Here is a 9,635-nt window from a genome sequence, read left to right as displayed (position 1 = left end):
TAAACAGCTGTAATCTGAGTTGATTTGAAGACACTTTCAGAATTTTAAAAGAAAGAAAAGGTCAAGTCTCATTTGTAAAAAGTTACTATAAAATATTTACAACAGGAAAATGTTTCTTGTATCAACTACTTTCACTTCACTTGCCTTCTCTCTCATTCCTGAAATTGCTCTTTGAAATAAATTATATATTGTGTCCTTTTTCCCCCCTCTGAATTCACAAAATCAGAGAGGGCCTTCTGAAAATATATGTTTGGAGGAGGGCTGGACAGACTAAGGGTTCAGATTAGGAGCGCCTGGGTAGCTAGTTGGTTAAGTGTCTGACTCTTCATTTTTGCTCAGGTCATGAACTCACAGTTCGTGGAATAGAGCTGTGGGGTATGGAGACTGATTAAAGCTTCCTTCTGCCTCTCTCTCTCTCTCTCTCTCTCTCTCTCTCTCTCTCAAAACAAAACAAAACAAAACAAAAAAACCCCAAGGGGGTGGTTCAATTATCCTATAGCCACATAATTAGTTGCTTTGTAGCCATTTAAAGTAAGAAGGTAGATCTACGCTCATACCATAGAAACAGGACCATGATATATAAAGTGGGAAAAACAAGTTATTACACATAATTTATGTTAAAAAAAAAAAAAAAAAAAAGGAGGGCTGGAGAGAAGGGCAGAGAAAAAGGTATGGATGGCTAGAGACCAAAACATCATAAGCAAACTTTGTCTTGGATTAGGGAATTAGAAGTGTTTACTATTTTCTTTTATATCTTCATTTGTGTTTCCTTTTAAGTTTATTTATTTTGAAAGAGAGAGTGTGTGCATGCACTCACATGAACGAGTGGAGGAGGGGAAATGATGGGGGTGGGGAGAGAGAGAATCCCAAGCAGGCTCCACGCTGTCAGTGCGAAGTCCAATGTGGGGCTCAAACTCACAAACTGAGAGATCATGGCCTGAGCCAAAGTCAGACGCTTAACTGACTGAGTTACCCAGGTACCCTTTCATCTGTGTTTTCTTAATTGTTTTCAATGAGCACATATTATTTCTACTATCCAAAAAAGCCCCAATTTTTAAAAAAAAAATTTAATGTTTACTTATTTTTTTTTAATTTTTTTTAACGTTTATTTATTTTGAGACAGAGACAGAGCATGAACGGGGGAGGGGCAGAGAGAGAGGGAGACACAGAACCGGAAGCAGGCTCCAGGCTCTGAGCCATCAGCCCAGAGCCCGACGCAGGGCTCGAACCCACCGAACCTGAGATTGTGACCTGAGCTGAAGTCGGACGCTTAACCGACTGAGCCACCCAGGCGCCAATGTTTACTTATTTTTAAGAGAGACAGAGACAGAGCATGAGCGGGGGGCGGGGCGGGGAGAAAGAGAGGGACACAGAGTCCGAAGCAGGCTCCAGACTCTGAGCTGTCGGTGCAGAGCCGGACACGGGGCTTAAACCCACTAACTGTGAGATCATGACCTGACCCGAAGTCAGACACTTAGCCGACTGAGACACCAGGCACTCCAAGCCCCTATTTTCTTAAGTGCCCCTTACTAATAGTACTTCACACCTTCATAGGCAGATATGATCCTGGGGAAGATTCTAACAGCTGGCTCTGAGGAGAGACAGAAATTGAAGATGGAGGCAAAAGAATACCAAAGACATATTTCTGAATTATATTCCAATTAGGTGAAGACATTTCAGAGATTTATTTACATTTCTGCCTCCCCTAAGAGAATGTGTCTTTGTGAAAGTCAGGTACAGTGTCTCATTCATTTTTTTAACTCAGTATCAGGCATTATGCCTGACATATCACAGGTGCTTAACATAGACTTGCTGAATAATTAAAGGAATGAGTGAATGCCAGCCAACCAAGAATTAGTATTTTACTACCTCTAGGTGTAATCTCTTTATCCCATCCTGGTATATTTTATTTTTCCATATCTAACGTGGGAAATAAGCTACCCATTGTTAGGCATCAGCTATCTTTGGGTTCTTAGAGACATTAATTAGAGGCACCGGCAGAGACATTTCTGGTGGCAGATTCTCTTGTGCTTCCTTCTTTCCATTACTTTGAACATATTTCTCACTCAGAAACTGTCCTTGACTTTTGTCAATAATGTAAAATGGAGAGTGTCTGCCACATCTTTGAGGAATTTCCAATTTCTTAAGATGAGTTTTGCGTCATTTCTTTTTCCTTTCCCATATCCACATTGTATTTCTTTAGATGTCATTTTGCAATGTTCTTCCACCTCACAGAAATGTGACTTTAGTTTTCAGTGCCAAGACCATTATGATTGACAATATCCTTTGCAAAAGAACATCCTGTTTGTATGTTAGAGTTGAGGCGAGGCTTGTGGTCTAAAACACGACCTAAAAATGAAGCAAAATATTTTAAGCCAGTACTAGCCTAGACATGTCATCAGGAACGTTAGGAGTATTTCACAATTTCAGACGGGGTGCTTCTGGTTTCTGACATCCTTTCTCCCACTTAAGATATATACAAACAGCAGCCTTTGTGATAATACCTTTATTTCATTTTCCTCCAGTTTCTATTGTAAACCTCTGTTAAGAGTATGCATTGGATGGGGCGCCTGAGGGGCTTGTCGGTTGAGCTTCCGACTTTGGCTCAGGTCATGATCTCGCTGTCCGTGAGTTCAAGCCCCGCGTCGGGCTCTGTGCTGACAGCTCAGAGCCTGGAGCCTGTTTCAGATTCTGTGTCTCCCTCTCTCTCTGACCCTGCCCCGTTCATGCTCTGTCTCTCTCTGTCTCAAAAATAAATAAACATTAAAAAAAAAAAAAGAGTATGCATTGGAAATGTATGAACTGTGTGTAAAAAACAGACCATTGGCCCTAGATTACTACTCACCTCCAATGTTTGATTATTCTTCTAACTTCTCAGATTGTCATTTCTACTAGCTTCCCACTCTCTCCTTTCATTAGCAGTATCTAGGGGTATCCTCACAAACTTCTCACATCTCAGTGTTTATCTTCTTCTTTCTTTTTTTTTTTTTAATGTTTATTTATTTTTGAGAGACAGAGAGAGCCAGAGCTCAAGCAAGGGAGGGGCAGAGAGAGAGGGAGACACAGAATCCGAAGCAGGTTCCGGGCTCCGAGCTGTCAGCCCAGAGCCTGACGCGGGGCTCGAACCCACGGACCTTGAGATCGTGACCTGAGCCGAAGTCGAATGCTCAACTGCCTGAGCCACCCAGGTGCCCCTTATTTGTGTTTTAACTCAAGCATAGCTGACACACACGGTCACACCAGTTTCAGGTGTGCCACATAGTGATTTGACACCTCTACACATTATGCTACGCTCACCACTAGTGTAGCTACCATCTGGAACCAGACAACACTGTTGAAATACTGTATTCCCTACGCTGTGCCTTTCATCCCTGTGACTTAGTCATTCCACCCTGAAGGCTGTGCCTTCCACTCCCCATCACCCATTTTGCCCATTCCCCCATGCCTACCCCCTTTGGCAACCAGCAGTTTGTTCCCTGTATTTATGTGAATATCTTCTTCTCATTGTTTGTTGGCTGTTTGTGTTTCCTCTTCTATAAAGTGTCAATTTATGTCTTTAGTCGATTTTTCTGATAGGGTTTTTTTTGTCACTGTTATGCATTTATAGGTATGTTTTGTATATTTTCTACTATTTTTTTCAGTTATATATGTGTTGCAAAGATATTTTCCCAGTTTATGATTTGACTTTTCACATTTAGTGCCCTTTATTGAAAATAAGTTTAAGATTTTTTAAATTGCTGAATTTATCACTTTTCCTTTGTGTTTGTGATTTTAGGGTCTTATTTTAAGAAATCCTTCCTTATCCAAAGTTTTAAATCCTTAAAAATGCAGAGAAACTGGATTGCTCATATGTTGTGGGCAGGAATGTAAAATGCTTCTGCCACTCTGAAAATGAGTATTGCAATTTCTTTATAAACTATACATGCAAATACCTTACAGTCTAGCAATTGTACTTCTGAGTATTTATTCCACAAGACTTATGTTCACACAAAAACCTGTAGACAAATGTTTATAACAGCTTTATATGTAATAGACAAATAATTGTAAACAATTCTGTGAAGAAATAGGTATTTGGTCTCTGCTCCCAGTTCCTGACACAGAGTTTATAAATCCCTTGCAATTTTCTAAATAACAGGAGCATCTCTCTAATAAGGTGACTCTTGGTGGCCTCCTGGGTAGCTTCAGGATGGGGACTGGTCATCAGGAAGACCCAGCCATGATTAGAAGCTTGGAACTCTCAGCCCTAATTCCCATCCTTTAGGGAGGGGAAAGGGACTGGAGATTGAGTTAAATTGATCATGCCTACATGATGAAGCCTCCCTAAAAAATCCTTAAACTATGGGGTTTGGAGAGCTTCCAGATTGGTGACACATCTACATGCTGGAATTCCACAGGGACAGAATCTCCTGCCCTTACGACCCTTCCAGATCTCACCCTGTGTACCTTTTCCTCTGGCTGTTCATCTGTATCCTTTATTGCATCCTTTTCAGACTGTAAAGAGAAGTAAATGTTTCCATGAGTTCTGTGAGCTGTTATAGCAAATTATTGAATCTGAGGAGGGGGCTATGGGAATCCCCAATTTATTGTCGGTCAGAAGTACAGGAGGCCCTGACTTGCGATTGGCACCTGAAGTGGGGGTCAGTCTTGTGGGAATGAGCCCTCAATCCAAGGGGTGTGCACTAACTCTGGGCAGTTAATGTCAGAATTACTCGGTGTGAGGAAAAAGCCGACAATTTGGTGTCAGAAGTGTTATGAGTAAAGTAGAAATAAGTGTTTTCCCTTAAAACTCAAAGTCCTTCAACAAGTGAGTGGTTGAACAAACCGTGGGACATTCCTACCATAGAATACCAGTGGGAAGTAAAGAGGAGTGCATAATGATACCCATTACAATCTGGGCGGATCTCCAGAGAATTACATTGAGTGAAAAAAAGCCAGTCCCAAAAGATTTATACTGTGCGATTTGATGTCTATAAAATTCTTGAAATGACAAAATTATAGAAATGGAGAACAAATTCATGGTTGCCAGTTAGCAGGGTAGGGGGACATAGGGAGGGAGGAAGGTGGTTGTGGCTATAAAAGGACAACATAAGGGGAAGCCTGGGTGGCCAGTCGGTTAAGTGTCTGACTCTTGATTTCAGCTCAAGTCATGATCTTACAATTCGTGAGATTGAGCCCCACATCGTGGGGTTCAGCCCTGACAGAATGGAGCCTGCTTGGGATCCTCTCTCTCTGCCTCTCTCTCTCTCTCAAAATAAATAAATAAAACTTAAAAAAAAAAAAAAAAGGACAACATAAGGATCCTGGTGTTAAAGTTCCATATCTTGACTATATTGATATCAGTATCCTGTTTGTAGTATGGTAACACAGCCCAGCCCAAAGGTTTTCAGTGAAGTGAGTGTGAATCAGAACCATCTGGGGAGCTTTTAAATATACACATTCTCTGGGGCACCTGGGTGGCTCAGGCGATTAAGCTTCAACCTCCGCTCAGTTCATGATCTCATGGTTTGTGGGTTTGAGGCCCGCATGGGACTCTCTGCTGAACAGCTCAGCGCCTGGAGCCTGCTTTGGATTCTGTCTCTCCCTTTCTCTCTGCCCCTCCCCCACTTGTGCACACACTCTCGCTCTCTCTCTCTCTCAAAAATAAATAAACATTAAAAAAAATTTATAAATATACACATACCTTCCATAGGGGTGGATGGGTGGGAGTGCAGATATTTTCAAAAAGTTCATCAAATGATTTTTTACTCACACATTCCTACATGGCCCCAGAGCTGTAGGCCTTTAGAGACATTAGGGTAAGGAAGCACGAGTAGGAGAGGTCTGTTTTAGGAGAATGGCAAAATGGAGGATTAGACTGGGGGTAAAACAGGTAGAGGAAACCTTCTGAAGAAGCTGCCCCAATAGTGCAAACAAGGGATGATGCAGATCATACTAGCTGTGCTGGCCATGGGGACAGACATCTGTCAGCCCGGATTCTGTCCCAGAGAAAGAAACTTACTCTCTCCATATTTTTAGCTCAATATTGACAATAATCCCAAATGTCCACAAGTGGATAAAGAATACATTTCCAAGTATGCAACAAAATAATTACATGTTCTTGCCTCCCAAGATTAGCAGGTGTCTCTACCACACCCCTTCTATGTAGTCCGTGCACTTTCCCTGAGGCACAAGTTAGTTCCAGGAGGACCTGATGAGACCTTTATCCATGGCCTTACCTGCCCGATCTCCCAAGTCCCCCATTTTTTCTGAAGGGTACTTGGAACTCAGATTTCAAACTCATCCTGCTAAACATGTGCTTTTCCCCTGGTTTAGGCCTTACTTCCCCTTGCCTGGGGCCCGGAAGGCATACTTACACAGGGGCAAAGCAGGACACTCTGCTGTGACCTCTCTGGCCACAGCCTCTCACCAGGGAGTGGTCACCTGTCATGCACACTATTCAAAACCAGGAACCAAGGTGTGGTCTGAGCTCCTTTAAGCTCAAGGGTTTGGGGGCTCCTGGTGAGTCCCCAGAGAAGAGTCCAGAAAAGGAGGATGGAAGGGGGGTGGCCTTCTGGGGGGGCATTCCTCCTCTGCCTCACTGTCAACCTTCTGCTTCCAGGTAAGATGGGGCAAGAACAGGACAAGATGGGAATGCTGTTCTGGGCAAAATCCAGAAATCCTCTCATTCTCCAGAACTAGGAGCATCTAAAATAACTGGGTTAAACATTTCTTTTCTCTGTAACATCTATGTTTTGACTTCCTTGGAAACAGATGAAAAACCCATTTCACTGATCAGTACACACAACCCCCCTTTCATTTGCCTGCCTAGGCATCTACTAAACTGTTTGTCCTTCCATTTACCACCTCTCCAATCCCACCCCTTTATAGTGTCCAACTTTTCCTTTCTACCAAGATATAGTAACTATGAACAGGGTGATATGGGTCCTGTTGGCAATAACATAGCTCCTTTCCCATCTCACTCAGGAAGATATTGCAGAGGAGGTGATGTGGAGGGGAAAGGGAAATGTTTTCTTCCTCTGGGATAAGTTTCTCCTTAGTTTGGCGATGTACCTTATGAGTCAGCTGATATGGGGAAGTAATGGATGAGGTACGAGAAAGAACTTGCTGGGCCGCAGTTACAGGAATAACCACAATCATCTGGGGCTGGGATGTGGGTGAAGGGGGCCAACGGGCTTTTACATTTCATTGTACATCTCCACCAAGCACATGGTAGATGATCGATGAAATAGTCTCAAAATGGTGATAACAAAAATGGCTCCCACAGATCTTTGAGGAAGTCACTGAATTTGAGAAGGGCACAGAGCACAGCACATAGTAGGTAGTTGATAAATTCACATTAGTGCAACATTAAGTTCCCACATATTTTACATCACACTTACGATGTACTCATGATTTACTTCTTTCTAAACTTTTTCTTCCAGGACATGGGGAAATGTAAAAGTGGGAAGAGGAAATTAAGAAACAAAATTTTAGGGAAATTTTGTTCAGTGACTATAAGAATGAATCATAACAGAGCTAGAAAGAAAAATGTATGGTCAGACAAAAGCCAAAACTTCAGGATTGGGACTACAGAAGAAATAGGACTCCCCCTCCCCCCACCCCAGAGGCTGTTTGCATATGAATTTGAATAGGCTTTATATGGGAGCAAAGCACAGGAAGAAAGGGCTGAGCCCAGGTTCAGTTTACCACATCAACTTCCACCATTTGCCTACCAGACCAGCCCATCCTCTCTAGCCTGGCAGGAAGGAGTTGGCCTTCAGAAGTCTTGGCCCAGAAGGAGGGGCTCACGTGCCTCAACCCATGTCCACATTTTCTTTCTCTGCAGAGGTTCTCAGGCCTCAACCCTGGTACTCCTCTCGCTTAGGAAACATGAAAGCCCTATTCCCACCTCACGGGGCCTCTGCTCTCTACAGGAAGGTCAAACATTTTCACCATCAATTGCTCAGGCTTTGACTGACATGAGGTGGACCCTGCTGTCTTCCAGACTATATTTAACCAGAAGGACTTCCGTCCAGTCATCAACTACAGCATCCCCACTCAGGTCAACATCTCCTTCACTTTGTCTGCCATCCTGGATGTGGTGAGTTCTACATTCTTTCCATAGGCTGCCAGTAGGGAACAAGGAGTCTTCACCCTGATAACCCAACCTCGCACTGGTCTAGTGGCGAGCAATCAGTCCTCAAATGCCCTACAGGTTAGATGTCCATCCTATGGGCTGGAGAGACACGAAGGAGAACACTACCATGATGTTTCTAAAGGGAACATTTGTCCTGAGTTGTGCCCCTGTAGGCAGATAAAAACAACATATTTCCAGTGGGTCCCATGCTGGTTTTTTCCCCTACGTTTGCCATACAACCTACATTTTTTGGACCTACCTTTCTTTTGAGACCACTGACTGAAAGCTGACACACAGGACCACGTAGGAAACAAAGGCAAGAAATAGACTGGGACCTGATCTCAAGGCATTAATCATCCTAAATGGGGACTTTTTTTGTCAGGATGCACAACTTCAGCTGCTGACATCATTTCTGTGGTTAAAGATGGTATGTAGGTCCAGTTTTGTTTTCTTTCCTTTTTTTTCTGGTCTTGTTTGCAAAAAGCACATTTGTTGACATTGGCAGTGCCAGAGAGAATAGACAAATCCAACCAAAATAGGGCCCATACTGATGACAAATGGCTTTTTGAGCTGCCAAAGAACTTTGAAAGACATCAATGGAAAATATAGGAAGAAGGGGGGGTGCAGTTGGGAACCCCTAACTAAGCTCCAGGGCCCAAAGGTATCCAGCACCCAGCTTAAGATTTCTCTTGAATGTGTGGGTGGGGGGGAGGGGGGGAGGGGGGCGGTGCGCTTGGGTGGTTCAGTCGGTTAAGCATCTGCCTTAGGCTCAAGTCATGATCTCACAGTTTGGTTCATAAGCTCAAGCCCCACTCCAGGCTCTGCCCTCTCTCTCCCTCTGTCTCTGCACCTAGTGGGATTCTCTCTCTCCACCCCCCCCGTCCGCCCCTCGCTCTCTCACGCTCTCTCTCAAAAATAAATTAAAAAAAAAAAAGATTTCCCTTGAGTGGGAAGTGTAAGGCCAATAAGACTTTGTTAGCTAGAGAAGGGGGAACTTATCGCCAGGAAGAGAAGAGGAATCAGAGTTTAAAAGGAATGAAGTTTTTTAAAAAAGCGACATGCATAACAATGTGCAAAGTATGAGTTTACCTGTGTAAATAAAAATGAATGCTGGAATACGTATTAATTTATTTTCTGGAAAGATACCAAGAAGCTGTTAAAAAGGAGATTGAGACGGGGCTATGAACTGAGTTGGAGTGAATTGAGAAAGGAGAAGCTTGTTTTTTATATTATACTTTCTGGAATGGTTAAAGTTTTATCCTATGCCTGTAGTACATACATTTAGGGAAAAAATACATACATATGAATATATATATATATATATATATATATATATATATATATATATATATATATATGTAAGGGAACAGAAGGGTAGATGCTAACATAAACTAGCTCCAGGTATCAGCCATAACCAACCTTCTGTGCTCTGTGCTCTAGATCTGGACTAACCCATTCATCAGCTGGGATCCAGAAAAATGTGGTGCTATCAGTAAACTCACTGTGACAACTGAGAACC

The 9,635-nt window shown here is 42.8% G+C and overlaps 1 long non-coding RNA gene across 1 annotated transcript; it reads right to left on the bottom strand.

Moving 5' to 3' along the window:
* Positions 1-1,373: 1,373 nt before the first annotated feature.
* On the bottom strand, positions 1,374-8,791 carry LOC123380006. Its single transcript, XR_006585212.1, has 3 exons — positions 5,681-8,791; positions 4,444-4,491; positions 1,374-2,349 (listed from the first exon to the last, which is right to left on the bottom strand). It is a non-coding gene; the product is annotated as an uncharacterized LOC123380006 (long non-coding RNA).
* Positions 8,792-9,635: the final 844 nt, after the last annotated feature.

Source organism: Felis catus, chromosome C2 (assembly GCF_018350175.1).
Source record: "Felis catus isolate Fca126 chromosome C2, F.catus_Fca126_mat1.0, whole genome shotgun sequence".
Taxonomy (NCBI): domain Eukaryota; kingdom Metazoa; phylum Chordata; class Mammalia; order Carnivora; family Felidae; genus Felis; species Felis catus.
This window is presented reverse-complemented; position numbering and strand designations above follow the sequence as displayed.